This window comes from Carettochelys insculpta, chromosome 2, assembly GCF_033958435.1.
Source record: "Carettochelys insculpta isolate YL-2023 chromosome 2, ASM3395843v1, whole genome shotgun sequence".
NCBI classification, from domain to species: domain Eukaryota; kingdom Metazoa; phylum Chordata; order Testudines; family Carettochelyidae; genus Carettochelys; species Carettochelys insculpta.
In genome coordinates, this window is record NC_134138.1 from 144,110,067 (window position 1) to 144,124,418 (window position 14,352).

At 42.9% G+C, this 14,352-nt stretch overlaps 1 protein-coding gene across 6 annotated transcripts in view; it reads left to right on the top strand.

Moving 5' to 3' along the window:
* Positions 1-14,352, top strand: part of CDH18 (cadherin 18) — a 1,028,199-nt gene that overhangs the window by 351,842 nt on the left and 662,005 nt on the right. The gene's annotated exons all lie outside the window — the stretch shown is intronic.

The following is a 14,352-nucleotide window of genomic DNA, read 5'->3' on the forward strand; positions in this document are numbered from 1 at the left end:
TCCAGAGAGCCTCCCTCATGTGCATCCCGTCCCAGTACACCTTGTGGCACGGGGCTACACCCGGCTGTTCATAGTGGGATACAGCCGCAGCCGCCCACTGTGCCACAAACAGCTCTTGCTTGCTCCCCACTAGATTGTGGAGAGAGCAACATGCTCCCACAACTGCGGACAATGTGGAGAGGCTGACTAACAGGCATGTCACTAAACACCTGCAGCACACCTTCAGGCACTTGAATGGTGTTACGGGCCTGGTTGAGCCGAATGGTGAAATGGTCCTGGCTCACATTTGTGTGGCCCATATATTGTGTGGCAATATGGGTGCCATCCAGTGTATCAAAGCAGTAGGGGAACCCCAGCTCCTGAAAGCTGGCCAAGGCAGCATCCAGATTGCACACATGGATGAGCAGGTGCAGAAGGATGCTGTTGATGGCAGCAATGACCTGCATAGAATGAAGGGCAAAAGTGCCGGGTCTATGGGGACACATGGGACCTGTCTCCGTTCCACGCCCCGGGACTCCTACCTTAGACCCTCTCCAGAACATCTCCCCATCGCCCTCCCCAGGACCTATAGTGGGTGGGTGATACCGGTGGACTTACTTTGCGGAGGAGGATGACTCTGATGGTGGCCTTCCCTGCCCCAAATTGGTGGCCGACCGAGCAATTGCTGTCCAGGGTGGCCAGCTCCCACAAGGTGATGGCCACCCTTTTCTTGAGGGGAAGCACAGGCCACATTTGAGTGTCTTGGTGATGGAGGCCAGGTGTCAGCCACTGGCACAGCTCCAGGAAGGTGGCCTTGGTCATTCGAAAACTGCAGAGCCACTGCTCATTGTCCCAGTCCTGCATGACAAGGTGGTCCCACCATTCCCTGCTGGTGGAGTACTGCCAGAGGTGAAGGTGGACCCAGGGAAGGAGGTGCCACCATGGGTGTGGGGGGTGGCCTGCAGGAAGCTGGACACATGGTGGGCCGTCTGGAGCCACAGCTGGACAGCCATCAGCCTGCTCACTGCTGCAGGACTTCCTTGTTGGTGAGCTGCTGCAGATCCATGGTGCGGTGTGGTGTCAGGGCTGAGCAGGGCCCTGCTGGTCCTGGGCTGGAGGACATGTGCTACACACAGCCTGGGCCCTCAGAACATGCACAGGGAAGTGTTTGGGAAGGGTCCCTTAAGGGATCAGCTGGCTTCTGCTCCTGGAAGGGCTTGTCAGCCATTCAACCCTTTCCACACAATTTCCTGCCCCTTTATTTCAAAAGAAGGCACTGTGCTGTGTAGTCACCCCCTTTCGAAAGGACAGCGATACCTTTTGAATGTGTGGATCACAATATCAGTCTTTTTGTGTGTAGTTGCTCCATTTCAAAAGGTGAAATTTCAGAATGGTTATTCAGAATTTCCCCTTTCAAAGTTAAATCCTAGAATGGCCACAGCCCATGAGTTGCTGCAAAGTGGCTACAAACTTGTCTATAGATGAATTAGTTGTAGCAAAACTCAATCTTAATATTTTTCATACTGAAAAAGACAATTTAAATAACAAACTCTGTACTTGTGTTTATCTTTTCACATAATGAACACTGAATATTTTTAAATGGAAATTCAATTTTTGTCCTTTGGTGGGAAAGCTATTTTTACACTATCTACTCTATTAGGAACATGACATGCTAATTGTAGAGTAACAAAAGCAAAAATCACATCAATTAAATAGCAAAGTGAAAATGATTCATCTGAGCAAACAGCATGCTAGTGATGTAAGTACATTGTTCTCTTGTTATTAATTATATTAATTACCAAAGATCATTTTGCAGTTGAAATCCTCACTGTCAAATCTAATTTGATATCCACCAAAGACAACCTGATATTTGATTCCAGCCATTTTTAACAACTTTGATGTGGTTTTGTCTATACTGGGAATAGTTTATTTCAAAATAACACTGCTAGGGCTTGTCTACACTCCAGTTTTTCTTCCATAAAAAAAACCCCTTCTTCCATAAGAAAACACTTTGCATTCACGCAGCTGAGCCTGTTATTCAGAAACAACAGGGCATTTAACTCAGGCTAGGTCTACACTGACTGCTGAAGATGGAACACTTAGGTTCAATCTTCTGGGGCACAGTTTCATGCGTGTGTGAAATGGTGCATTCCGGGGTCAATGTCGACCCCGGAACTCCTCGTGAGCCACAAGGATTAAGGAATGTCAGCAGGAGGCTTTTGGGGTTCTGGCGCCTGGCTCAGGAGTTCTGCTCACCCCTGCACCCTGGGCTACAGTGGGGCTCCTCTCTGGCCCTGCACACCAACCTCCAGCCTGATCTGGGGCTACCTAAGGCAGCAGTGGGGCCCCCTGCCAGCCCCACACGTGGAACTCCAGCCCTGGTCTGGGGCTCTGCGAGGCAGCAGTGGGGCTCCCAAATGGCCCCATATGTGGAGCTACAACCCTTGTCTGTGGTTTAGAAGGGTGGCAATGGGGGCTTTCCACCAGCCCCTTTCCACTCCCTGAGGCCCCATACCACAGGGCAGGGCACCTCACAAAGCTAAGTTGCCCAGGCTTTGGCTTCTGCCCTGGATAGTAGGGTATGTGGTCTCAGGCTTCATTCTTGCAGAGCACCTTTCTTCCCTGGGCAACAGTCAATCTAAGGCCAGCCTTGTTGACAGTACCACATTTTGGAGTACTGGACTGCAGGTTAAGACGCGCTGATTTAGGGCACCTCTCAGAACTCACTCTCAAATCATTATATTCCTCTGTAATTTCTTCAATTATTTACTTAATTCCAATTCTGGGAGATATAAAGCAAAGTGTCTCCCAAAGTGTCCTTTCCTCCCTAAGCAGGGCTTCTATTTTTCATTCTCTACAGCTTTTAAAACATTTGAATGGGAAAGATTTCATCAGTGGGCACTGACAAGGTCCTCCCCTGTCTTTCTCAATCCAGTCTCCTGGAATTGTTGCTCCCATCCTCCCAAAATAACCCTGGTGCACAGCCTTCCCTGTCTCTCTTTCTCCTACCTGCACAAAAATGCCACAACATACCAGAGAAACTTCTCTTCCATCTTGATTTGGAACATTCTATATTTTTCACATGTGATTTTGGAAGGCTTTTCTGAGCGTCTTCAATGAGCTTACCCAGAGCAAGGCATTGGCAGAAGCACACTGAAGAGATGAAATCTGCAAAGTATTTTAAATGTCCCAGTGTTCTGTGTTCTGAAACTGTGCAAAAGCATCACATTAATCTTTTCCACTCTCCAACTTTCCTCTTCTCTGGAGGAGCTCCACCCCTGCCTCCAGCCCACTGGCCACTTCCCCACAGCCTATGAGTGCAAGGCCAAGCAAGCCTCTCCCCTCAGTTTAGGCTTTGGCAGCAGTGCCAGGTCCAGCTCGATGTGCCTCTTCCCTGGTTCTCACCCATTTCTTGCCTCCCTTCCTGCAGCCAAGTACTAATCTCCCCTTTCCCACTCCCACCCAAGCACTGATCTCTCCCGCCTCCGCCCCCACACCCAGGCACTGATCTCTCCACCACCCCGACTTTCTCCACCCAGCCCACTTCTCCCCCAGCCAGGCACTGATCTCCCATCCTCCCACCCACCCCACCCACCTCCAGGCACTGATCTCTCCATCCTGCCTTTCCCCCAGCCAGGCACTGATCTCTCCCTCCACAAGCCAGGAGCTCCCCTTCCCCACCACCTTCTGCAATCTGACATACAAAGGCTATGTCTACATTTGCCCCCTTCTTCAAAGGGGGCATGGTAGTCAGGGTGATTGGAGATTACTAATGAGGTGCTGCAGCAAATATGCAGTACTTCATTAGGAAAATTCTCCCCCACAGCAACTGTGAAGTGTCAAATTTCGAAGTGCTGGCTTGCGTGTAGCCGTGGGCACTTCAAAGTGCCCTCACTACGTCAAAGTGCATTTACTCCCCAAAGTTGCTGCAGGGAAGAATTTGCCTAATGAAGTTCTGTGTATGGATTGCAGCACTTCATTAGTAATCTCCCATCACCCCAATTACCATAGTCAACTAGACATAGCCAAATTCATCCAGCCCAAAACTGCCCTCCCCCATGTACTTTTGCAGGAACCTGCACATTTGTCTAAATCGTTTGGCCTCCAGTGATGGTGATTTCCACATCCTCCCTTCATCTGTTCTTCAGTAACTTCACTGGTTACCTGTTCAAGTAGTTTTTTTTTAGTGGAAGTGTATTTTCAAGAGCAATTTGAAGTAAGAGAGGAAATCAGATTTTCATGTAAGAAAAAAGATTATCTTTTTCAAAACATAAGTCATGTCACTAACAATTCATGTGATCTTCCTATTTAATTTTAGTACTTCATTGAATTAATATCAAATGGGAAATATCATTTATGCAGACTCTTTTTAATACATTATATTTTCTTTTTTCCTTTACCTTTGCTTTTTATGTTCCTTTTTGTTATTGCAGAACTGCAATTTTATTTCAAAATGAAACTTTGAACGTGTTTCAGTAAAAATAATTGTAAAAGTAAATTACCATAAAGACCAACTATCAAAGAGAAGAAGTTTCATCTGAACTAACGCATTTCATCAAAGTAGAACTATTCAGTTCATTAATAAGAATGTGATGAGCACTATTATTTCAGTTAGAAAAAAAATGAGGATGATTATTTCAGTGGAACAAGGGATGAAAAATAATGATATTTTTTTAGGCATGGAAACAGCCTATTACTGATGATGTTCTAAGCAACACAGGACTATTAAAGAAAAAAAAGAAGTTATTGCCCAAATGGTATCACAGACTGAGTCTAGCTCTTTGTCATATTATTCTCAAAATAATGCCCACCAGTGAAGACTTTAATGTTATATATGCTCTGAATATACTATTGGGAACCCAACATACTTTTGTTGTGTGTGTAAACTGAATGCAAATGTGAAGATTAGGATAATACTTCTTTTAATTCAATATATTTATTTGTTTTGAGAGCTTTATCTCATATAAGATTATGGCACTTTGTATGAGTGGTTGCATTGCATATATCTGCATATTAAGTTGAATAATACTTCCTGTCTGGGATGTAGCATACTCCAGTGTAAGCTGACATATTTTTTATTAATAAAATAATTATTTTCCATTGGAAAGTTGAAGTGTATATGTGTGGTGATGTGCCTCTATTGGGATAAGTAGAATCCATATAAAATATTAAAGGAATTTAATTATTTAACTAAATATCTAATACATTTGAAAGTCTATAGGTAAGAGGAGGGTATCAAGAATATCTACTCACAGCAGAGATCCCTACAAATCACAGACTTTTGGAGGGTGTTTGTATGACTGGCCATACACTTAATTTAGCATGTGCAGAGCAGCCAAGAAATAGAATGCACGGAAGCAGAGATGTAAACCTTGGATCCTAAGGATCCTCACAGACAAGACTGCTCCCAGCACAGCATGGAAAGGAGGTGGGCAGCCCTCAGTGGAGAAAGAACAAGTTAAGAACTATTTAGAAAATCTGGACATACACAAATCCCTGGGGCAGGATCCAATGTATCTGAAGGTGCTGAGGGAGCTGGTTGATTGTGGAGCCATTGGCCATTGTCTTTGAAAAGTTGTGGCAAATGAGAGAGGTCCTGGATTACGATTTTAAGGTTCTGTGCTGTTGAATACAGAAACAACGAGAAGTGCTGTGGCACTATATAGCGAGTATAAAGATGTATGGAGGCATCTCACGAAGCAGGTCTTTGCCCATGAAAGCTCATGCTCCAATAAATCTGTTAGTCTGTAAGGTGCCACAGGACTTCTTATTGTTTTTGTGGATAGAGACTAACATGGCGAGTACTCTCGTAGTTGACCATAGAGTGGCTGAAACTACTTGATAATGTCTCTTGCGCATCACCTGGCAGGACAGATGGACCGACGGCTCCCCCAGCTCCAGCTATGCCCATGCAGAACAGAGAAAGGAAGGGAGGGTGGGATCGAGTCTCTCCCGGCTCTAGCTGAGCTGCCTCAGTAGGGTGAGAGCAGGAGAAAGTGATTCTGTCTGTCCCATCTCAGGGTGGACTGTAGGGGCTATGAACATCCTTTCCTCCTATTACTGGCTTCTGCTTTGATGAAAGTGGCTGGCAGATGAGCTCAGTAACTACAGGCCTCTAGGTCACTCAGGTTCTGCTGCGTTGGCTATGTCTACACTAGACATAGAAGTCAACTGCAAATATGCAATTTTAGCTACGCCAATTGCATAGCTAAAGTCAACTTCCATGTCCGTCTACATGGAGGAAGGTCAAGGGGAGCATTTCTCCTATGTAACTTCCTTACTCCTTGCTTCTCACAAGAAATTCCAGGGTCAGCTTTGACCCTTGAAAGCGTCATTTTGTGCACATGTTAAAGAAACCCCGGAAGATCGACCCTGAGCGGGTCATCCTTCCACAGTAGAGTGGCTCTAGCCTAAGCCTCAACAGGATCAGTTATTCTGGCTCCAGTGGCTGCAGCTGGCAGGGCTCTGAGAAAGCAAGTCCAATTTCTGTGGATAGAATGTAGCTGTGAGAAGGTGGCTGGGCTCCCTGAGGCTTTTAGCTAGACATGGAGCTAACCTATCCTGTGCACAATGCCTGCTGAGGAATGAGCTGACTTGGGAGGAACTGGGGGCAGGACCATAAAGCCCAGTCATTGGGGCTGACAATCAGAGCCTGATTGTAGCCTCTTCCCTGTGCCTGGAGTGTGAGGTTTACATTCTCTTACTCCAGTCTAGTTTCATTGACTGATCTCTGGGCAGTGATCTGGGAGAGAGAAGAGTCAGACTTAACTGGCCCAGAGGTTTATTATCTAATTCCTGAAATCAGTGCTACCTCTGTCAGCTGCTTACAACATTTGCATTTAGCATTGTCTGAGAACATGTGTTACAGCTTTTTAAGTTTGATTTACAGTATCACTCTTGTCTTTTCTAACTGGTCATGTCCCAGCCCCAGAAGCAGGGTTGCAGAGGCAGTGCTTCATTTTACTGAAAGCAGCTTTCCCTGAAGATTTAGTGGCCTATAGCAGGAATAAGTTGATAAAATTGGGCCTCTGGTGAATATTTCTTTATGGTTTCCCTTAAATAGCCATACCTTTGTTTTATTTGTTTAGTTGTGCTCTGTATGCCTCATTTTGGTAGTTTCACTAGCTTGAGTTGTTAGAAGGGACGATAAAATACACATACTACTGGGGCAGGGTTAATTTTATTTCTATTTGATTTCATATGAGCTAAATATCTTAAGCACTACAGCTTGTTAATTATGCCTTGTTTTAATATTCTTTCCTCCATATCTGTGACCTTTTACGTCTATGTTTTTGGTGGTGCATATCTGCATATTACCTCAATATTGGTGCATTGTTGACCATGCTGGACAAGGAGTGCTGCTGAATTAGGGAAATCTGGATTGCAGAGCTTCAGCTGGTACCCAGACTTTCTGGCACCCTCCCAAAAATTGACTTCTCTAACCCCACAGATTTTGTATTGCAATTATAGTGAATAATGTAATTTTTTGAATTTATCTCTGTGGCAGGGTGGGACCAGGAGAGGAAAAGACAGGAGTAAAAACAGAGCAAAGATGGAGCTGACAATCAAAGGGGAAGCAGCTGAGGAGTAGGCTGCCCTAAATCAATTAGGGCCATCTGATCCCTCTCTGGGCTTCTTTATAAGCCCTTCTCCATTCAGGGTAGCTGGAGGAGCCAAGCAAAAGAGGGGACTTGCTGCCATGGTTACCACTAGCAGAAGGTGGTACCAAAGGGAATTGTCTGTGGAAGTAGCCCAGGGAGAGGAGCTGCAGGGGCAAGTGTGAAGGGAGTGGGCCCTTGCTGGTAGTGACCATCCAGGGGCCCTGGCCTGGAACCCAGAATGGCTGTGTCTACACGTGCCCCAAACTTCGAAATGGCCATGCAAATAGCCATTTCGAAGTTTACTAATGAAGCGCTGAAATGCATATTCAGAGCTTCATTAGCATGCGGGCGGCAGCGGCGCTTCGAAATTGACGCGCCTTGCCGCCGCGCGGCGCGTCCAGACGGGGCTCCTTTTCGAAAGGACCCCGCCTACTTCGAAGTCCCCTTATTCCCATGAGCTCATGGGAATAAGGGGACTTCGAAGAAGGTGGCGTCCTTTCGAAAAGGAGCCCCGTCTGGACGCGCCGCGCGGCGGCAAGGCGCGTCAATTTCGAAGCGCCGCTGCCGCCCGCATGCTAATGAAGCGCTGAATATGCATTTCAGCGCTTCATTAGTAAACTTCGAAATGGCCATTTGCATGGCCATTTCGAAGTTTGGGGCACATGTAGACACAGCCTGTATGAATGTTCACCGTCTCATTTGCGGAATTGTGGCCACTTGCCACATCAAAAGTGCTACTTTCAAAATGCAAACTTTTTCGAAGGATACCCATCTACATGAATAGATGCCCCACTTTCAAAAGCACCCCTCTTCCGTCTTTGCCCACAAAAGCTTGTGCTCCAAAATATCTAAAAGGTGCCACAGGAGTTCTTGTTGTCTCTGCAGATAGAAACTAACAGGGCTACCGCTCTGATACTTGCAGTAAGTAACTAAGCAAAACAAATTATTTTGAGTTTTGGTGTGGAAATGCATGTGTGCATTATGCACACAAAAATATTCAGAGAGAGAGAATATATACTCTTGAGATTTCGGGAGGATTTTCAAGTTCTCAGCATCTTGGAAATCAGGGCACTTATTTAAGTGGCTAAATGTGGTTTTTGGACTCTAAGTTTGTCTCTTGAAAATCTTAGCCAATAAGGAGATATAGGGACTCAGCATCTCTCAGGTTTCAATTAGGCTGTTTTTCTGACTTTTTGTGTCCTTTGCACCTATTTGGTGGTGTTATACATTCAGCTATCCAGAACGTTAACAGTGATCTGTAATTAATAGGTGTTTTCTGATTTAAAGAGCTGTGCTAGGGAAGAAGCATACAGGTCTACTGTTACAAGCTTGCACTATGCCACAGAGAGAGAGAATGCAAACAGCAAGAGGCAAATTCTCAAGTGCATAGACATTCCACTTAGCACATATGGGGAATGGTGGGTGAGGTGGAATCAAACAACTTTTCTGTTTCCCTTGGCCCTTTTCTCATCCTGGCATTCAGCTGTAGGTCAAACACACACTGATGCAAGCTAAAGAAACCTCAGTATGTCTGGATGCTCCATTAGTTTTTGGCTGCACTACCCCTTGACTCTGGCCAGGCCAGCTCCAGCCCCTGACATCTATTCCCTGCCAGAAGAGATCTGGGTTTGGCGGAGAGGAGAATGGATATACTGCCTCGATGCTTGTTAAGGATTCCTCTTCAGAATGAGAATTCTAACCTGCCCTGATAGCATATCTTTAAATACTCTTTGCAACACCAAGAGGATTGAGCACATCATAGAAATATTTAAGAAAAACATTTTAGGATCTATAACATCCTGAATAGAATGTTTAAAACTTGGAATAAATTTAATTTTAATTCTGTCATTTGCATTGTGAAAGATGAACTGCAAAGTAAAAGCATCAGAGCACAGCGCACATTAATGTGCTGAACACCTCCTTACATGGGGAAGGGAACATAGAGGTTTTAACTCATCCTTCTAAAATGATTTTTCCATGTAACTGTTTATTACTAATTTGTTCATATAGTCTGTCTAAGAATGCCTCATTCTGTAAGTGTTGCCAAAAACAGTGTAAATTTTTGTGGAATTAAGAACTGGGAAGGAAAATTCATGTTTTTGTGAAAAGTAAGTTTAAAACTATTTCTGATTCATATAAGCTGACCTGGGCTCAAGTTCACAGAGGTAAACACATCAGTTAACATTTGATTCAAAGAGAAAATACAAGAAATAATAGTCAGAACTGATATATTACAACACTTTGCATCTACACAAGCAAGTTCTTTTGAGAGATTTTTTGAAAGAAGGGGGCTCTTTTGAAAGAGAGCAGAGCAGAGCAGAGCAGCTACACACAAAAAGCATTTTTTCAAAAGTAAATCAGAACACAGTGCTCCTTTCGAAAGTGCTCTTCCACTCTTGTTTCAGGAAGAACATTCCCTTTTGAAAGAAAACATGTGTAGACACTCCACGGGGCTCTTCTTCAAAAGAGGAGTCCCATAGAATTGGATTTTTCAATCCCCGGACCATCATTTTGAAAGAGCTGGGGCTGTGTGGATGCTCTCTACTGAAAGAGTGTATTGATCTTTTGAGCTGCCTTTTTTGTGTGTGAATGCACTCTTTTGAAATTAGTTTTTTTTTTTGAAAGATATCTTCTGGAAGAACTTCTTTCAAAGGATCTCTGTAGCATAGACACAGCCTCTGTAGTGTAGGGAATACATCATGCAGAAAATACGCTGTTCAGAGGGCATAAGAACTCATGTGTCACAGCCTCAAACCAGAGACTTTAAACTTAGTTTTCCCCCCTTCCCAATTCAGTTTCCTAACCACTGAGCTACTGACTCTTATGGGGTAGCAATGAAAACATTTGCTTAAAAAAAATCTTGTTTTCCTACTGGTGCAAAAGGAAGACAAATTTAGAAATCTAGAAATTTTTCACAAAACTCTTGCTCCTGTTTTGTTTCAGGAAGAAAGGTTCTTTCAAAAATGGGGATTTTTTCTGAAGAATCAGTGCTTCATTTGCATTTTCGATCTCCCTCATTTTGCATTCCTCCTCCAAAAGGGGATTGCTGTGTGGACGTAGCTTAGATGTAAACTCTAGTAAAGGCAATGGGCAAGATAACTCCATATTTCCCCATAAAAATAAAATACAAGACTATAACAAAGATTTTGTTTTGCCCACAAAATTAATGCACACACACCTTCATCTAGGTTACAGTATGTCTGCACAGAAGCCTTATTTTGAAATAAGCTATTCTGGAATAAAAAAGCAGTCATGTAGCACTTTAAAGAATGACAAAAAAATTATTAGGTGATGAGCTTTTGTGGGACAGACCCACTTGTTCAGATCATAGACTTATCAAAACAGACTTATTACATAAAGCACAGAGGTCCAAAAATAATTATCAAGGTTAACAATCAGAAAAATTATTATCAAGTTGGCAAATCAGAAGAGCAGACAGCCCGGGGGTCGCGGGGAGGGGATTTGGGATGGGGAAGTTAAGAGTGAGGTCAAACATCAAAGAATGCAAAACAGCCCTTATAATGGGTCAGGTAATTGCTGTTGTTGTTCAAACCATGTGTTAATGTGTCGAATTTGAATACGAATGGTAGTTCTGAGCATTCTGTCTGTAATGGGTGTTAAAGTCCCTTTTCAGTAGAACACAAACTCTCAAGTCTTTAACAGGATAGCCCTCCCCATTAAAGTGCTGGCTGACCGGTTTGTGTATTTGGAGATTTTTGATGTCTGCTCTATGTCCATCCAGTCTTTGTCAAAGAGTGTTTGCAGTGTGCCCTATCTACATGGCGTAGGCATTGTTGGCACATAATGGCATATATGATGTTAGCTGAGAAACAGGAAAATGTGACCATGATTCTGTAATTAACATACTTAGGTCTAGTGATGGTATCTCCAGAATAGATATGTGGACAAAGTTGGCAATGGGACTTGTTGTCAGGAAAAGTTCCAGCATTACTATTATTGTGGTATAGCCTGTGTTGCTAGTGACGATCCTCATAAGGTTGGGAGGTTGTCTATAGGAAAAAACAGGCCTGTCACCTAGGGCCTTCTGGAGTGTGGCATCATGATTTATGATAGGTTGTAGGTTTTTAATGATGCATTGCACTGGCTTGAGTTGGGGGCTGTAGGTAATGACAAGCAGTGTTCTGTTACTGGCTTTTTTGGGCCTATCTTGGAGTCACTGGTTTCAACACCATAGCCATGGCCACACGAGGCCCTCCTTTTGAAAGGGCTATGGTAATGAGGCACTTCCATGAATATGCATCACCTCATTAGCATAATGGCAGCCACACACACTTTGAAACTGCCAGGGGCCTTTCAAAATGAACCCCCCCCCCCGGATTTTGAAAACCCCTTTTCCCCAAAACTAGATGGGAAGAAGGGGCTTTCAAAATCAGGAGGGTCATTTTGAAAGGTCCCCAGCTACACAGGCTGCATGCCTTTAGAAACTGGCAGTCTTGAAGCATGAGCAGCTGTAATTATGCTAATGAGCCTCTGTTTTTTCATGGAAGCACCTAATTAGCATATTTTGAAGTGCCCCATTACCATAGCCCTTCCAAAAGGAGGGGCTAGTATGGCCATGGCCAGAATGAGGTTTACCTATTTTGAAATAAGCCAATTTTGAAATTTAGAGTAAGGTTGCATTGTGTAGATGCTAGGATAGTTATTTCAAGATAATGGCTGTTATTTTGAAATAACTTTGTTGTATAGGGTATTCAATATATCAGCAGCTGCTATGTTGCTTTCAAAGCATCATCTGAATGCATTTCCATGTAAAAGGGCTTTAGCAAGGGTTATTTTTTTTAAAAAAGTCATATTGTGTAGCTATTTCTGTTAAGGACTAAGACAGTATTTTCAAATTTGGCCGCCTTCAGTTGGATACCTACATTCCTGCTTATGCAATTGAAATATAAGTGACCAAATGTTCTGTGATCTATGGCTGCATCTACACTACCCCACCCTTTCAGAAGGGCCATGTGAATGCAGCCAATTAAAAATGCAAAGGAGACAGATTTAAATATCTCAGCCCTCATTTGCATACTCCTGCAGGAGCTCACTTCCAAAAAGGAGCTGCTTTGGAAACACAAACATCTGTGTAGACAGGGTCCTTCAAAAGGAAGCCCTGCTTTTGAAAGCACCCTTCTTCCTAATTTTTTTTCAACCTACAAGTCCCACTTATGTAAGCAGATACTTTGGGCATTCAGTATCTGGGAAAATCAGGTCATTGATATTTAGGTACATAAATATGCCCTTTATGCTTAGATATACACAGCTAAATTTGACTATTTGAGGCTAAGAGCTTTAAATTCAGAAGGTAAAGATATACAAAGACTTTACAGATTTTTTTGTGGTAATACATAATTCATCATTTTAGTTTGGAGCTTGTCTCTTTGAAGGCATTAGCCATCTAAGAATGACTGCAGCATTTAGATTGCTATAATGTTAGAAGGCTACAATAGTAGCTGGTCAGTTGAGCCTATTTTCAAGGTAATTTGGGTAAGGTAGAATTAACAACTCATTCTCCAAACCCAAATGCTACCCCTAAACCAACTATATACTCTGTTATAAAGACAATTCATAGCAGGACAGATGCAGAGATACATGATTCAGCTGTCAGCTAGGAAAATTTCACATTTCAAATACTATGTGTTTTTTTCTGGTTGATGGTCAGCCTGCCAAGGAAGAACCCATTCATGTTTTATTAGGGCACTGTATTTAATGTGTCCCTGGCTGTCATTTCCATTTGCCCAGAATCTGTTATTCAGCTCCTGGGAAGGAAGAATGATTCTTCACTTTTTGGCATAACCTTTGCTCTAACTGATAGTCAGTACACATTCCAATGTCAGCTAATTGTTAATAAAGTTTGTATGCAATGTTCCAGTGTGATCCATTTTCCATTTAAAAAAGTGTGCATGATTTCCATTAGCAATAGCTCCAGCTAGTACAATTGAAATTATTCATGTTTCCTGAGAATAGAACTGTCCTAGCTTGCTTTTAGCTCATAACAGTAACTAACCACTAATCACATAATTTAGCAGCATGAGCTACTGTGTGGTAGTTTAAAGAATTTTTTCAAAGGGTTCCTTAATATTCACAACTAAATATTTCAAAGATAGTGAGACCATGGCTAAATAACATATTTGCTTTTCCTTTTCAATTAATATTTTGATTTGTTGTAGGGATGCTGCTGCTTTTTGGTAACTGCTATCTTATTCCCCCTCTGCTCTCAGCATTACAACGTTTGATATGAAAAGGAGTTATACTAAGTATTTTAGTCAGGGCACAGCTTTCTTGCTATGTTTTTCCTCCTTTCTTATTGAAGAAAACTGAAATTAACTTTCTATTTTGACTACTGTGATGTTTTCATTTTTTATAATGGACTGTGAGTAAAAACTTAATAGAGAAGAATAAAGGGATATTGAATAATTTCTACCTGCAGTGGAAGAGAACATGCTTTTGATTCACTTAACTGAAGGGGTTTCAGAAGAGATGAAAAGCCCACCAAACTTGTAGCAATTTCAAATGGTTTTAGTTTGACAGACATCACATCTACAAATAAATTTCAACAGCACACAGAATATACATTCAAAACAATATTAATTTTCAGGGACTAGAAGTAAAATGCATATTAGTAAAAAGATGCAGGGAGTCAGCCCTGATTTGTTATGGTCTTTGGAAAAATAGGAAGAACCAGCCAAACCCTGTCATGGTTGTTCCTAACTCAGTACTCTGACAGTACATCCTTCATACACTCTGTGGCTGTGGGTACACCAGA